Below are 12,859 nucleotides of genomic sequence, written 5' to 3'. Positions count from 1 at the left end.
ATTTCCCATTTCCAGAAGGAACTTTTCAAACCTTTAAAATCCCTACATCCTATAAATAAGGTTATATTCTAGCTGCGGTACAAGTACTTGTAAATAACTAGCAATATATATATATCCAGTTATTAATGTCTATAAATAATTGGAAAAATTCGTACGACTGGTTGATCGCAAGAGCAGCAACTGTTGAGGTTATCTCAACGTTTTCTACGTTTATGGTTCTGTGTATCGGGTTATCCTCAAGAATAACGTTCGTAAACATAAACTTGAACCTATTTGTAATAGAGAGAGAAATTAATTTGATTTTTTAACATTTATGTTTACAGTTAACTGCAGTATAACATCGAATGTATTTTTCCATACGCTACAAGAGATAACCAAATAAAATCCTTTTCCAGTAAAATAAAGATAAAATGATCTTGACAAAATTCGAAGAAAATGAGGTCAGTAAAAAAAATTATTCTTCTACGACAACATTCCTACTCCAAAATCATTGAAATCGTGTTCATAATCTACATTGGCTTCATCTTTCATCGGATGCATATATGCGTGTAGCGCACAAAAGTTAAGAAACCACCAGAAAGCATACGGCCGATCGCACGACAACTCTGTTTCGAGTCTCGAATCGATGTCACGCGATCAAACGTTTTTACGCTATCGTACGATTCGTACGAACGAAACGTATCGCGCAAATGGAACGAGGCATCCTCGGCCAAAAGGAGACGATTGTCCTTTGCGTTCTTACGGGACGTTTCGAAGAGCGGCTGTCAACGAGGAGGCACCGATATCTCGTGGCTTGATTGATTCCTAATAGCACGACCGGCAAGAAACCAATCGTGATGTGACGGTCGTCCTGGGTTAATGAATAATGGAAAAATCTGGTCTCCTTTCGGTCGTCCTCACGCTGGATCATCCGAACCGAGTTTTCTGGATTACGCGCGCGATCCCGTTATCTACGCTCGACCTGTTGCCGTGATATTTCGTTTACCTCCCATGGGGACCGCATCAAGTGTTGTGCGTTGATTTTAATGAGTCTTCGCGAGGGCTGAATAATTCAAGAGTCATTGAGCAATAAAGATTATACTTCGCCGTATGGTCTTCGAGAATTCAAGTATCTTGGCTCGAACCACCTCAAAGACGTACAATGGGAGTGATTATTTAGGAATTAACCCATTCACGGGCAGTAAAATTTAAAGCGTTTTGCCTCAGCCGGTAAGATTTAATACAGATGTGTAATCTAGGTTATTGTATTGATAATAAAAAGTGTTATTAAATTTGTTTTTTTTTAAAAGAGAATTTACGATGTTCTTTTGCAATAATTCGTGATTCAAAAGGCTATAAACTTATCACTCGAGTAATTACAATCGATTTGAATAACGAGACATCTCGTAGTTGGCAGTGAATGGGGTAATTGTGGTCGTTTTAACTAATCATTTTAACTAATTAAAGGGAAAAAAAACCTCGATTCTTGTTGAAACATAAACAAGAAAGGGCTCGAGGTAGAGGAGATTTTGAAGACGACGACGTATTTTGTTTCGTTTTCGGTATTATTTATATATTCTCAAGTGGCCATTGAGTTGGACGAAATTGGACCGAGAGGAGATCGAGCAGAGCTGAAGCCAGGCAAAAAATATCCACGACAAGAGGAAACACAGAAAGAAGCGGTCGAAGAAGAACGCAGAAGAAAACAAACGGACACAGAAGAGCGTGTGGAATTCTCCCGAAATCCGGGCAGCTCTGACATAATGAGACATCGAACTCCGGGGACGAATCGCGTTTGGCCAAGAAGAAATCGCACAAGAACTCGCTGAAAAACCGATGGCCTCCAAACAGAGACCACTCTTGGCCGATAAAGCCGCGAATCGAGACGATCGCGATCGAAACGGGGAAACAAAAGGGCCGCGAAACTCGCGCGGGCACAAAGAGGCGAACCTAAAGCTCGGTTCCCAACGTACGCGACGTTCAAGCGACTGTTTAACGCTAAACCTACCTAAACATTACATTCGTACCTATTTCTGCTGCGATCGGTCAAATGACTGGTCTTAAAGATACTTCTTTCAGTTGAATGCAAAAATATTTCACGTGGTACCAGATTGGGTTGTTACTTTACTTTGGGTCACACAAAATTATTGACTTTATTTTATCATTTAATAGTTCTTGATGCTTAACATACAAAAATGTCGGTTTTAATGCTAGGAACCCCATGGTTAAAAAGTTACGCGTATGTAAGTTTCAGCATTATTAGCTCACGTATTAGCTTATTAGTGTCCAACAGTCCCTGAATAGGGACTGTAAATAGTTCGAGACTTTACTCAATACTTACCAAAGTAAACAAATTTTAAACTTATCCTTCATCCCCTTAACGATCATATTCGAGTAATTAAAACTACTGTACATAAAAATTACTCGATACTATCTCCATCCTCGATACGTATAGTACGACATTCTCTTTAGCAAGTGCTTATCTTTAACTCTTTTAACGATCCATGTCACGTGGGATCTTCATCTGCGCTAGTGGGGATCAAGCATAAGCCAGAATGGCTGGATATCCGCGCCGCGGATGCGGAGGAGGCCCCGACGAGGAAATTATGCGAACAAGCGATGCTAACCGTAAAAATTCCGCGAAATCCACCGCGTATCCCCGCATAATTCGAGCGAGCAAAAAGGAGGAGAATCGCAGAGGTGAGGTGGCCCAGGAAGATAAAGCGAAAACCTTTTGGGTCGAAATTCCGCGAAATCCGGTAAAAATTGAGAGCGAGCAGGGGACAAAGGACTATCGCAAGGAGCAAGAGAGACGGAACGAGGGGATCCTGGCCGCGGTTTGCGGGAGAGCGGTCGAGGGTCCAAGCAGCGAGCTTCTTCTTCGACGAGGAAGAAAAAGAAGCTCGTCGAGGGCCTCGCGGAATGATGAATCGTTTCTATTAAAATACTTTTTCGACGGGGAATACGGAGCGGGCATCCGGCCTGCGGAGCCGCGAGTGGATTTATTTACATATTTTCAATCTGGATTAAGAGGTATAGCCGATCTAACCGGCGGGAGTGGTCCTCCGTTTTCGCCACCATTCCGCTTTCTTACGGTTTTAGGACTCGTTGCGTGTTCTATGTTGTATTGCGAAATTTCTTTACGTATTCAGGTTCTTGCAACAATCAGGAAACATTAATCCATCGACGCACGTCAGTATTTGGATCTAAGACCGATCTGAATTAATACGTGGCTGGTATAAGTAAAAAAAAAAAATATGAAAGATCGAGTTACACCATAATTTCTCAACTCGACAACAGTTTGTACGAATTCATGGTGCACCTTAATTTTGTATTATTTCTTTTTCACTTATACCGGTATAATTCTTAACTCATTTATACCTACGTGATGTTTATCTGCCACTGATAAGTACGTTAAGGAGTTATTTATAGGTCAAAATAAAACATGGCGAACTTTCATTTGTATTTGAATTATTAATTTCGAGAGTTAATCTTTTTATTATTACGATTTTAGTTCTACATAGCATATATTAGTTGCGTTCAGCTTTATATTACGAATTCTAGCACGTTCTACAGTTTGTCGATACAAGAGTTATTTTAATGCAATAAATGTTTGTAATATCGAGGCCAGAGGGTAAGAGAATGGATTTTCAATATGTATAAGTACTTTGTAATTTAAATTATTATATAAATGTGTCTACCAACGAGTGATACGAGAGAATCCTTAAAGCGTTTAATAACATTAAGGCATTCTTATTGAAATGTTATTTTAAAAAGTACGGGGATTTAGACTACATATAGTTATAAATTCGAATCGGTAATGCTTCGAACAACTTATATAAACCGAAACAACAACGTACTTATCGCATACTCTTGTGTACTAGGTGTATGAATTAATAAGTCGCAGTGATAAGTCATCGTCTTACTGTTTTTTGAAATTCTGTAAAAACTACAGACTTCAGAAGTCACTGATTCTTATTAAATTGTTGGAGGACTCGAGTTCAGAAACATGGAGTTTAACTGTCTAACAACGAGACACAATGGTACGAAGAATCTCGTCTCTCCGTGAAACGTTCCCATCGTAAAGATGCCTAAATTTATTTGGAGCTTTCTCTGACAAATTCGAGGCGCTCCGAATCTGCCGACAGAACCGAATTCCGCCGCGATGATGGAGACACTTAGGTGACTGTGAACGATGCGAACACTTGCTCGGCTGTCTCCTTCGAACGTCTCTGTTTGCGAAACGATACTCTCGTTTCACGTATAACTCAACGATTTTAGAATTGATTATAGTAGTTTTTTACCAATCTGATTGTTTAGTTGTTACAAATAATGCGTACAGTATCACATGGTTATCGTTATAAGCGTTGTAATTTATAACTATTCGTTGAGCGTAAAACACGTGTTTTTCGAAGGTACATTGATCTCTTGAGGAACAAATTTTAAATTGGTTTTTATTTACTCTAATTTAATATACGCAAATATTATATTAACAATTTTCGAAAGCGTAATTTTAAGATCTAAATCTTCAAGAATGTAGCTGATAAAAAGTAGACCTTTCGTCTAGTCAAGCGACAACTCTTAAGAAAAGTAAATGTAGAAAATCGACACGATAAGAATATTTTCATAATGTCTTGTACATTCCAGTCTGCAGTGTCCGAGGTACTATGCGCCTTGTCGAATGCGGAAAATCATCCAACAAAACGGAACAGTAATAATCGCAAACCAGTTTTCCGCAAGCGGCGAAATCGCGTTTCCTGTGATTCGATCAGATTTCACCAATGGAGCAAGACGTCGACCGGCTATCGGCGATCGGTCTCAGGTCTCAATGACCACCGGAACCGGACCGGAAACAAGTTCGTCGATGAAGCGTGAAAAATACGAAGAAAACGATACGTTCTGCATATTATTTATTTATTTATTCAAACGAGCAGAAATATCTGAACGATGACGGTAACATAATGTACCTGTCGGTTGGTATCTGCAAAATATAACAGACAAGGTACTTCGTCTTTCGAGTTAGCACTCTGTGTTTATTGAAGAACACAGCGAAAAAAGAAATATTTTCTTCAATAAATGTAACTTAAAACTTCTAGGTTAAAGAAGAGTCCCTAAGTCCAGAAATTCTAGACAAATTAGCCAATCGGATTCAACGACACTGGATGTTCGAAACAGTCATTTATGGCGAAAGTTTATGGCCGAATATCCTTGACACTTCGCACTTTGTTTAAACTGGTCGACAAACCGGAACCGGACGGAACTGCTTTCGCCAGAGGGCAGAAGACCCAAGGATTTCGCCTGCATTAAGATTCGCCTGGCCAGTTGATTAATCGGCCCTCATTAACATCGCGTCGAGCGGTCGCTCCTTGAGTACGCGCATTGTCGCCGTTTGGAAACCGTCAGGTCTGTCCATATGCGTGCCAGAACGGCCTGTGGTCTCTTCGAAGCTCATTGAATATGTTCCAGCATTCGGTGGATTGGAACTAGAGCAGTCGCCGTGCCATGTCAAAGAAATTTTAACAATACTCTATTTATTAATCGAAATAGTTTCGAAGCATGAAAATGATGTAAATTGTCTATTTAGCGTAAAATATACACTACAAACCCGTTATCAAAGTCTAAAAATTGTTTCGATTCGATAGAAACGTTACCCTTCTGAAAAATCTTTTCAGCAAATGTCGCCGGTTTGTCTGTTGCGTCAAGAGTCAGATTCTCAATTCAGAGACTCAATTCTCAGGACCATCGCGAAGCAATGGATCATTTCGTGCTTGTTTCAATCGAACGACTGCACCCGAGAACCGAGAAATGCTTCTTCGTCTCTCGAGGGATTAACGCCTTGACGTCTACACGTGTTCCAGCGTCATCCGCTCGTGCTTTTCTCCACAGAGTCGTGAGCCGATGACGAACGACCTCGGTTTCGGCTTCCGAGGTTTCGTTTTACAGTCCTCGAGAAACTTCCCTGTGTCTGGAAACGCTTTGAAGATTCATTTCGGCCGCGCCAGTGTCAAGAGGTAACGATTCGCAAAAATGGAAGACTAAGATCGAAAATCACTTAGCGACTTCCGTGTGCGAAGCCCTAAAACTTTCTGTTTACCTAGATTTTCAAGTAATTGATACGAATAAAACGAGGAGACGAATTTTCGAAATAAAGTTTCTATATGTCGATACCAAGCTTAGGCTAACTTATAATTATGTCTAAGCAACCCGAAAGACAGGAAGCTTATTTCTAGGCCAACCTTGGTATTCAATAATGAAATTTGAAAACATCTCTATCGGGTCGGTTCAAACGTTATTTCTTCCGATTCAAATATCATCCTACATCACTAATTCTTCAGGACTTAGTATCACATTTTGTTCTTTCCATTATCGACAGTAATTATAATTATAAAAAAATAACGTCCACGTATATGGCCAAGGGCGTGAAGAGGTTAATTCGGTTACGAGTTACTTCGAAGAACTAAGTTGTATCATAAAAAATGAACTCCCTTACAAAAACCGTTGACGTTTTTTCTAAGAGTTCTTTGGTCAACTTTCTCGACTCGATTGCCTGACCTGAATCTCCAACCACAACCGATCAGATGGATCAAACTCCAAATACATTTTCCTGCGTCACTGACAGGCTGATAGACTACTCCTGTCAATGTCGAGATCGTTTGCTCTTTGAGGTTTGCATTAATTTTGATTCGATCCCGAGATAATTGGGGAACCAAGTTTGATCCGATAATATAATCCGAAGTATAATCCCTTACGAAATCTGCAGGACATTTTTTCATCTAAGAATCCACCGTTCGACTTTTCTGAATTCGACAACGTGTCCAAAGTCTCGAACCGATTGGAAACATCGTCCTGCTTTCCCGACGAGGTAACAGCCTTCTGTTTTTCTCGCGTCCGATCATTACCGAGTGGCACTCGAGGAAAGGAGCCCCGACCGCGAAACCGGTTTCCGAGGTTCAAAGACACAAATTCGCCGTGGGGCGGGGCGGGGGGCGGGGGAGGGGTGGGGGGGCGCGAGGAAATGGTCGGATCGGAACCCGCCAAAAATTTAGCGAGACTCGTGACTAACGCGCGCACTCGAACGCTCGATGCGTTCGATGGATCCCTTTTGGTTCGCTGGGTGGAAGGGCTTCGGCGAATGATAAATGAACTCCTCTTAACCGCGAGCTCTCATATCGGCTCGCTATTAACATAGTGCCGGATAAAGTAACGAATTTAAAAGAAATCCAATATAAAAGCCACGGGAATTCCATCGGAGATCTTATCCGACGGGGCTCTCGCTCGCCGCGGAGACTCCATTAATCACTTGGCTTCTCCGCTCCTCTTTCCGCTCCCCTCGCTCCGCTTCCCCCCCGTTCCCTCGGTTCCCTTCCTCCACCCTCTTTCTTTCACCCGCGGTTCATTTGTCTCGTATTAGTCGTTATTACGAGAGCTGAAAATTCAAATGGACGATGGATAATGGCACTGGCCGGTTCGGAGATAATGCCACCCCTCCGTTACCCCCGCAACTCGCGCTCGCTTGCTCCCACACCTGGAGTCCGTTTCTCGCTGCACGCCCGCGTTCGACCGGGGATCGAGATCTGTTGCTCGAATCGTGGCGTGGAGGGGAATCGAGTTCGCGACCAACGATTTTGGAAACGGAATTCTTGCGTTTCGACGCGGCGAGCGTCGTAACGGTGTCGCGAGCCCCTTTTGTCTCGGCGGTTTTCGAATGGTCAAGCGAAAACGATGGAAGGTGGCCCCCCTGACAGCACATTTCACCCACTGAATCCGAGAGGATTGACACATTCGCGATCGGTAGATATCGTACGTTTCTATCGTAATACCGAGTACTGACGAAAATAATAAAATTCTGTAGCTGGACATCGCAAAGTTGTATCGTTGGAACGAAAATAAAAATTACTAAATATGTTTTGAAATATCGATGTAATTATGTTGCGTAAGATTTTCATAATTTTTCCTAAGTTTTCTAAGTTTTTCCTAAGTTTTCCCTGTTTATTCTCGCGCGATAAACTCGCCGAGGAATGCCAAAGTAAAGAGTGTCGAAGCCGCAAGGTGCATGCCACGACGAGCGAGAAAAAAAGTGGGATAGGAAGAGGAGATGAAGGCCAGGGTTTATGGCGTTGAAACGATCATCCTCGCGGCCCGTGATCCCCAAGGAGGAGCAATCGAAATCGATCGCCGGCTCCTTCGCAAACATCCTGAGCAGCCTTCCACTCGTTAGCGGCATTGTAAATTCTGCGCGCGGTTTTATTGAAATCTTTTCAGAACGCGTCGATTCGTAATTGCGCTTCGGCCCCGCGTCGCTCGTAAATTACTGCGGAACGAGTTTTTTTGCACGTCGAATATGATCGACCGGGCCAGATACCACGCGTCCTGCCCGTGATTGCTAAAATTTATCGTTATTTGGAAAGTCACTTTAACGATGCGTTAGCGAGGGAAAGTGATGGGAAGTACCTTGGCTGATGATGACTTAACGAGTGAAGGTAGCCGAGCAGGTTGGCAGGTACGATTCCTTGGAAAAGTGTGGTACCCACGATCAGTTATATTTTTGAACTTTTTCCATGGCAGAGACGTAACTTTTTTAGTGAGCTAGAATATGATTAGAGAAATATCTAAAATTGAACTTGACGCAGTTAGAGGCAAGAAAAAATACCAAAGAGAATAGAAGGAATAAATAAAAGAATATAACTTTGAGTTATGACCTCGGATTAGAAATTTAAGATTTGTTGACAAAGACTGGGTAGTAGGAATAATAATACCAATTGTTAAGTAATTAATAAGCGAGGAGAATTTAGGATAACTAGAATAAGGTTAACGTAATTAAGTGTGTCGTATGAATAGGAGGCGCTAACCCCTTTCCATGTCGAGATCATAATGAAATCAAAAAATTACTACTACTACTACTATTTGGCAAACATTAAATTATCACACTCATTCAGCAGAGTTGGAGACCCTAATGCCAAGAACTAACGTAATCGTTGAAAAGCTCAATTGAGGTCAGTAGAATGTATAACAATGGAAAAGGTGGAAGTGCATCGAGTTCTGGTTGCAGAGCTGCGCTAGAATCCCAGCAAGAAAATAAAGACAGGAGTAGATCCACGAGTCGAGCATCGAGAGCCGTGTAAAATCTGGAGCTAGATGGGGATTGCACTCGCGCGCGAATGATTGCATACAGGTGTCGGTGTAACCTACGTACGCGTTTATATTGTACGAGAAACGCCGCGACGTGGGCACAGACGCGGAATTCCAACGAGTGGAACCCGACGAAAATGTCAATGAGTCGATCCCCAGCGATATGAAGAATTCGCAAGCAATAATCACAGCTCGTCTCAAACGAATCTGGAATTCGCGCCTAGATTTGACTTCGCAAAGAATTCTAAACGATTCTACGACGGACTCTTTTTTCAATAAAGATAAGTTACAAGTAGGTATTGAATTCTGATAAGAAATGGAATTGTATATAACTTTTAATAAGAAAAAGTTACTCTGAATTTACGCCCTAAAGAAGTAATTCTCAATAATTTTCATGTCTGGTGAAATTCAACTATCAATCTAAAGGATCTGATCCTAGATATGAGAATTAAATATATCTTAATCCATAAGTAACTCTGTACATAGCTTCCAACGAATCGCATCACTCTATAAGGACTTTTGGGTTCGCTGTTCCAGCGTCTTCGCGGTACAAGAGATTATGTAATCGTTAGAGGAGGGTTCGATTGAGGTTTCAGCGGTGTTCCGCGCGATAATCACCGGAACTCCGGGTGTCATCGAGCGCGCGAACTCGGTCAAATTTTCCCTTCCCTCTTGCGATCGCGTCCCGCGAACACGCGTCACTTGACAGGCGGAACATCATCGTACCGCCGCGGCCGGGCCCTCGTTCGATGAATCGATACGTGAACGTCTTCGTTGCACGCACCTCGAAGCTGGAATTCGCGATAAAAGCGGCGTAAGCGAGCGCATCGTTGACCATCCGAACGAAAAAGAAATAGACGCGAGTCACGCCGCTGGAACTGGCCGCAGCATTAGTGTAATTATTACTCGCGCTGCTAATAATAGTTGTGGTGTTGCTAGTTGCGAGTGGCGTTTACAGATCGCGACAGTTTTATTGCTAATGGTGCCATTAGCGGGCAAAAAAGTTATCGAACGAATGGCGCTGCTCCGATTACAGACATTATTTGCGGTATTAGCAAAGATAACAGTATTCGTGCTTCGGAGTACCGTGGAATTCATGCTGATAGCGAAGCTTAATTAATTGTTAATGCATTCGGTTTTTCTGGTGCAACCCGATGCAGCAAGATCGATAACGAGAATTCTTGGGCGCGATTAATTTTGTCGATTCAGAAGTACTGTTAGGACTACTACTAATAGCGTTAATGAGGGTATCACAACCGTGGGAATGGCAATGCGTTGGCTGCATCTGTGTGCCGTTTCTAATACCGTCAACGGTAATCGTCCTATCGATAACACCATCGTCACTGTAGATACAACTTTAACAACACTGGCATTACAAACATCGTCATCAATAATGTCAACTAAGGCACAAACACTGCAGGTACTTTCAACGATATTAACAGTATTACTACTGCTATTAGTCAATTATAATAATATAATCGAGATAATTGGAACATCATTCTCTATCGTTAGAATTTTTGTAAAGAATACATAAGGTTTAGAGTATTGCATTCGATCCCATCCATACAGACAATTCGAACATGTCGCGCGGGAGACCGATTTATATGTTTATGTCCCGAGTCCAGGCGTCGGGTCGAAAATAAACCCGGAGACTCCTTCCAGGAGAGATCGACATTCCCTCCAGGAACGACGAAACGGGTGAATGAAGAGGCATCGCGCACGCTTGGCATGTTCCGCGTGTCCGCAGCATATTCATCCGTTCACCAACCGGTCATATGGAATCGTCGATTCCGCGGCGAATGCCGGAGAGCGTTGATAATTTATTTGAGGAACGTTGCGCGTTGAAACGTGTCCCACCTTCGCAATCGCGTTCAGCCCGGTCGACACATTCTGGATTTCGCGCCTTTTTCGTGCGTTCCATTGTCTTTAACGCTACATCGAGCTGCTCCGCCTTTTTCGGCGTTACCACGGTGCCAACGATGATCATCGTGATGTTTATTAACGAATCGACAACGCTACTGCAATTGCCACCGGACGCAGCATTTTTATAGCGGGGGAAACGTCACGTAGCGATCGTGCGCCCGATGACGACCGGTTGGTTCCGCCGATCGCCGCTTCGCAACTCGATGATAATGTCAATGAGTTGCATCGGCCAGCAGCTGGCATATCCGGCTCTCGAATTTCATTCCTGACGCGAACCATCGCGAGATCGTTTACTGTTTCACTGGAAAGTAATTAATGGAACTGCAAGTAACCCTTCCGCGGTGCCGAGCGGCTACTCGACCCTCCGCCCTCGACGTTTTCGCTAGGGCGGACCGCCAACCCTGAATGATTAGGCGAATATGTGATCAACTATTTTCAGCGGACATGGTATGATTTTATACGCGAATTAACGTGGAAAAGTATTAAAGTCTTGTTAGATTTTTCATTGAAATCTACAGTAGGGACTCCCGTATCCGAACTAATAGGGAGACAAAAGTATTGTCCATTGTTATTTTTTTTTTTTTTTTGTAACAGATTGCAGTAAAAAGCAAATATTAAAAAAATAAAAATGTTTGACTTCTTATTTTTGGGTATATCGCGATACCCAATGGCGACTGAGAGTCGCCTATTGAGCGTAAAGTGTTGAGAGATGTGGGGTTCGGGTCAGATGCTCTGGAATAGTTTATCGACCGACAAAAGTGTCGATTACCTGAACAAGAACGTTAGATTTTGTTAGTTGTACATATTCCAAGCGCGGTTACGATAAAAATATCAAAATCGAAATATTCGATTCGGAACAAGGAAGAATCCTGTACGAACCTAACGCCCGCAACTGACTGCAGTCTAATCGAGGAACCCAATCTTCGGCAAACGTGATTTCCTCATTTCTCGTCTGTTCGCCTTGATACGGAGCCTGAAAAGAAACCAGGAAAAAATTCAACACCAAGCAAAGAAGACTGGGCGCCGCTTGCCGCGCGGCGGGGAGAGGGTTGGAAAAAGGGAAGCAGAAGCGATCCTTTTTCGAACGTGTCGCGCGTACGACTTCGGCTGACTTTGACCGATAGCCCAGCGTGGGGCTCGCTCCGTTATCTTAATGCACGTGGCGAAAAGAATAAAAAAATGTAGAAGCCGACCAGAATAATTAAAAAACGAGGGAAAAGGCCCGGTGGCGAAAGAGGGTAAATCGCTTGGATGGAAATAAGACTCAGGTAATGCGGCAAGGGTGAAGGAGACGGGTCGAGGGGAACGGATGAACAAATGGACTAAGGCTTTTCTGTGACAAACGAGCGCCCCCGAAATGTCAATCAAATGGCCTCGTAACGGGCGCATTCCGAGCTGCTCCACCTGATTTGGTTAGACGTCCAGATATCGAGCAGCTGCTGCGACAGCGAAGACCCGTGGAACACGAGTCCTGGTCCAAGCGTCGAATGCGCTTATCGGCGAAATTGTATATTGGTCCGTCGTCACCTCGTACACGTGGAATGGCGATGACCATCGTTGAAAGGTCTGACAGGAGTGTCCCTTTTTATGGCCGGGCTGAGACGTTAAATTTTGGACGTGTATTCGGCGAAGAAGATTATTTGTTAGATCGAAGGTTGAGGGTTTCGAAGAGTATTCCCGAATTGTCGATAGAATGATAAAGATGAACAATCCGCAACACGATGCTATAGACTACAGACACAAATTTTACGAAAAAATCAATTTAAGTTTTACGTGGATTCATTTCGTCAATTTTCTTTTAATACTTGTTCCCATATTGCGCGCTGTA

General features: G+C 43.0%; 1 protein-coding gene across 2 annotated transcripts in view; it reads right to left on the bottom strand.

Moving 5' to 3' along the window:
• The window catches only part of LOC128874324 (uncharacterized), a 125,436-nt gene that overhangs the window by 88,854 nt on the left and 23,723 nt on the right, over positions 1-12,859 (bottom strand). The window contains exon 2 of one of the 2 annotated variants that reach the window (XM_054118960.1): positions 11,911-12,004. The exons of the other annotated variant lie outside the window; for it this stretch is intronic. The gene's annotated coding sequence lies outside the window, so the exon portion shown is untranslated. The remainder of the gene's footprint in view (positions 1-11,910; positions 12,005-12,859) is intronic. 2 annotated transcript variants of the gene reach the window in all.

Source organism: Hylaeus volcanicus, chromosome 3, assembly GCF_026283585.1.
Source record: "Hylaeus volcanicus isolate JK05 chromosome 3, UHH_iyHylVolc1.0_haploid, whole genome shotgun sequence".
In the NCBI taxonomy this organism is placed as follows: Eukaryota; Metazoa; Arthropoda; class Insecta; order Hymenoptera; family Colletidae; genus Hylaeus; species Hylaeus volcanicus.
This window is presented reverse-complemented; position numbering and strand designations above follow the sequence as displayed.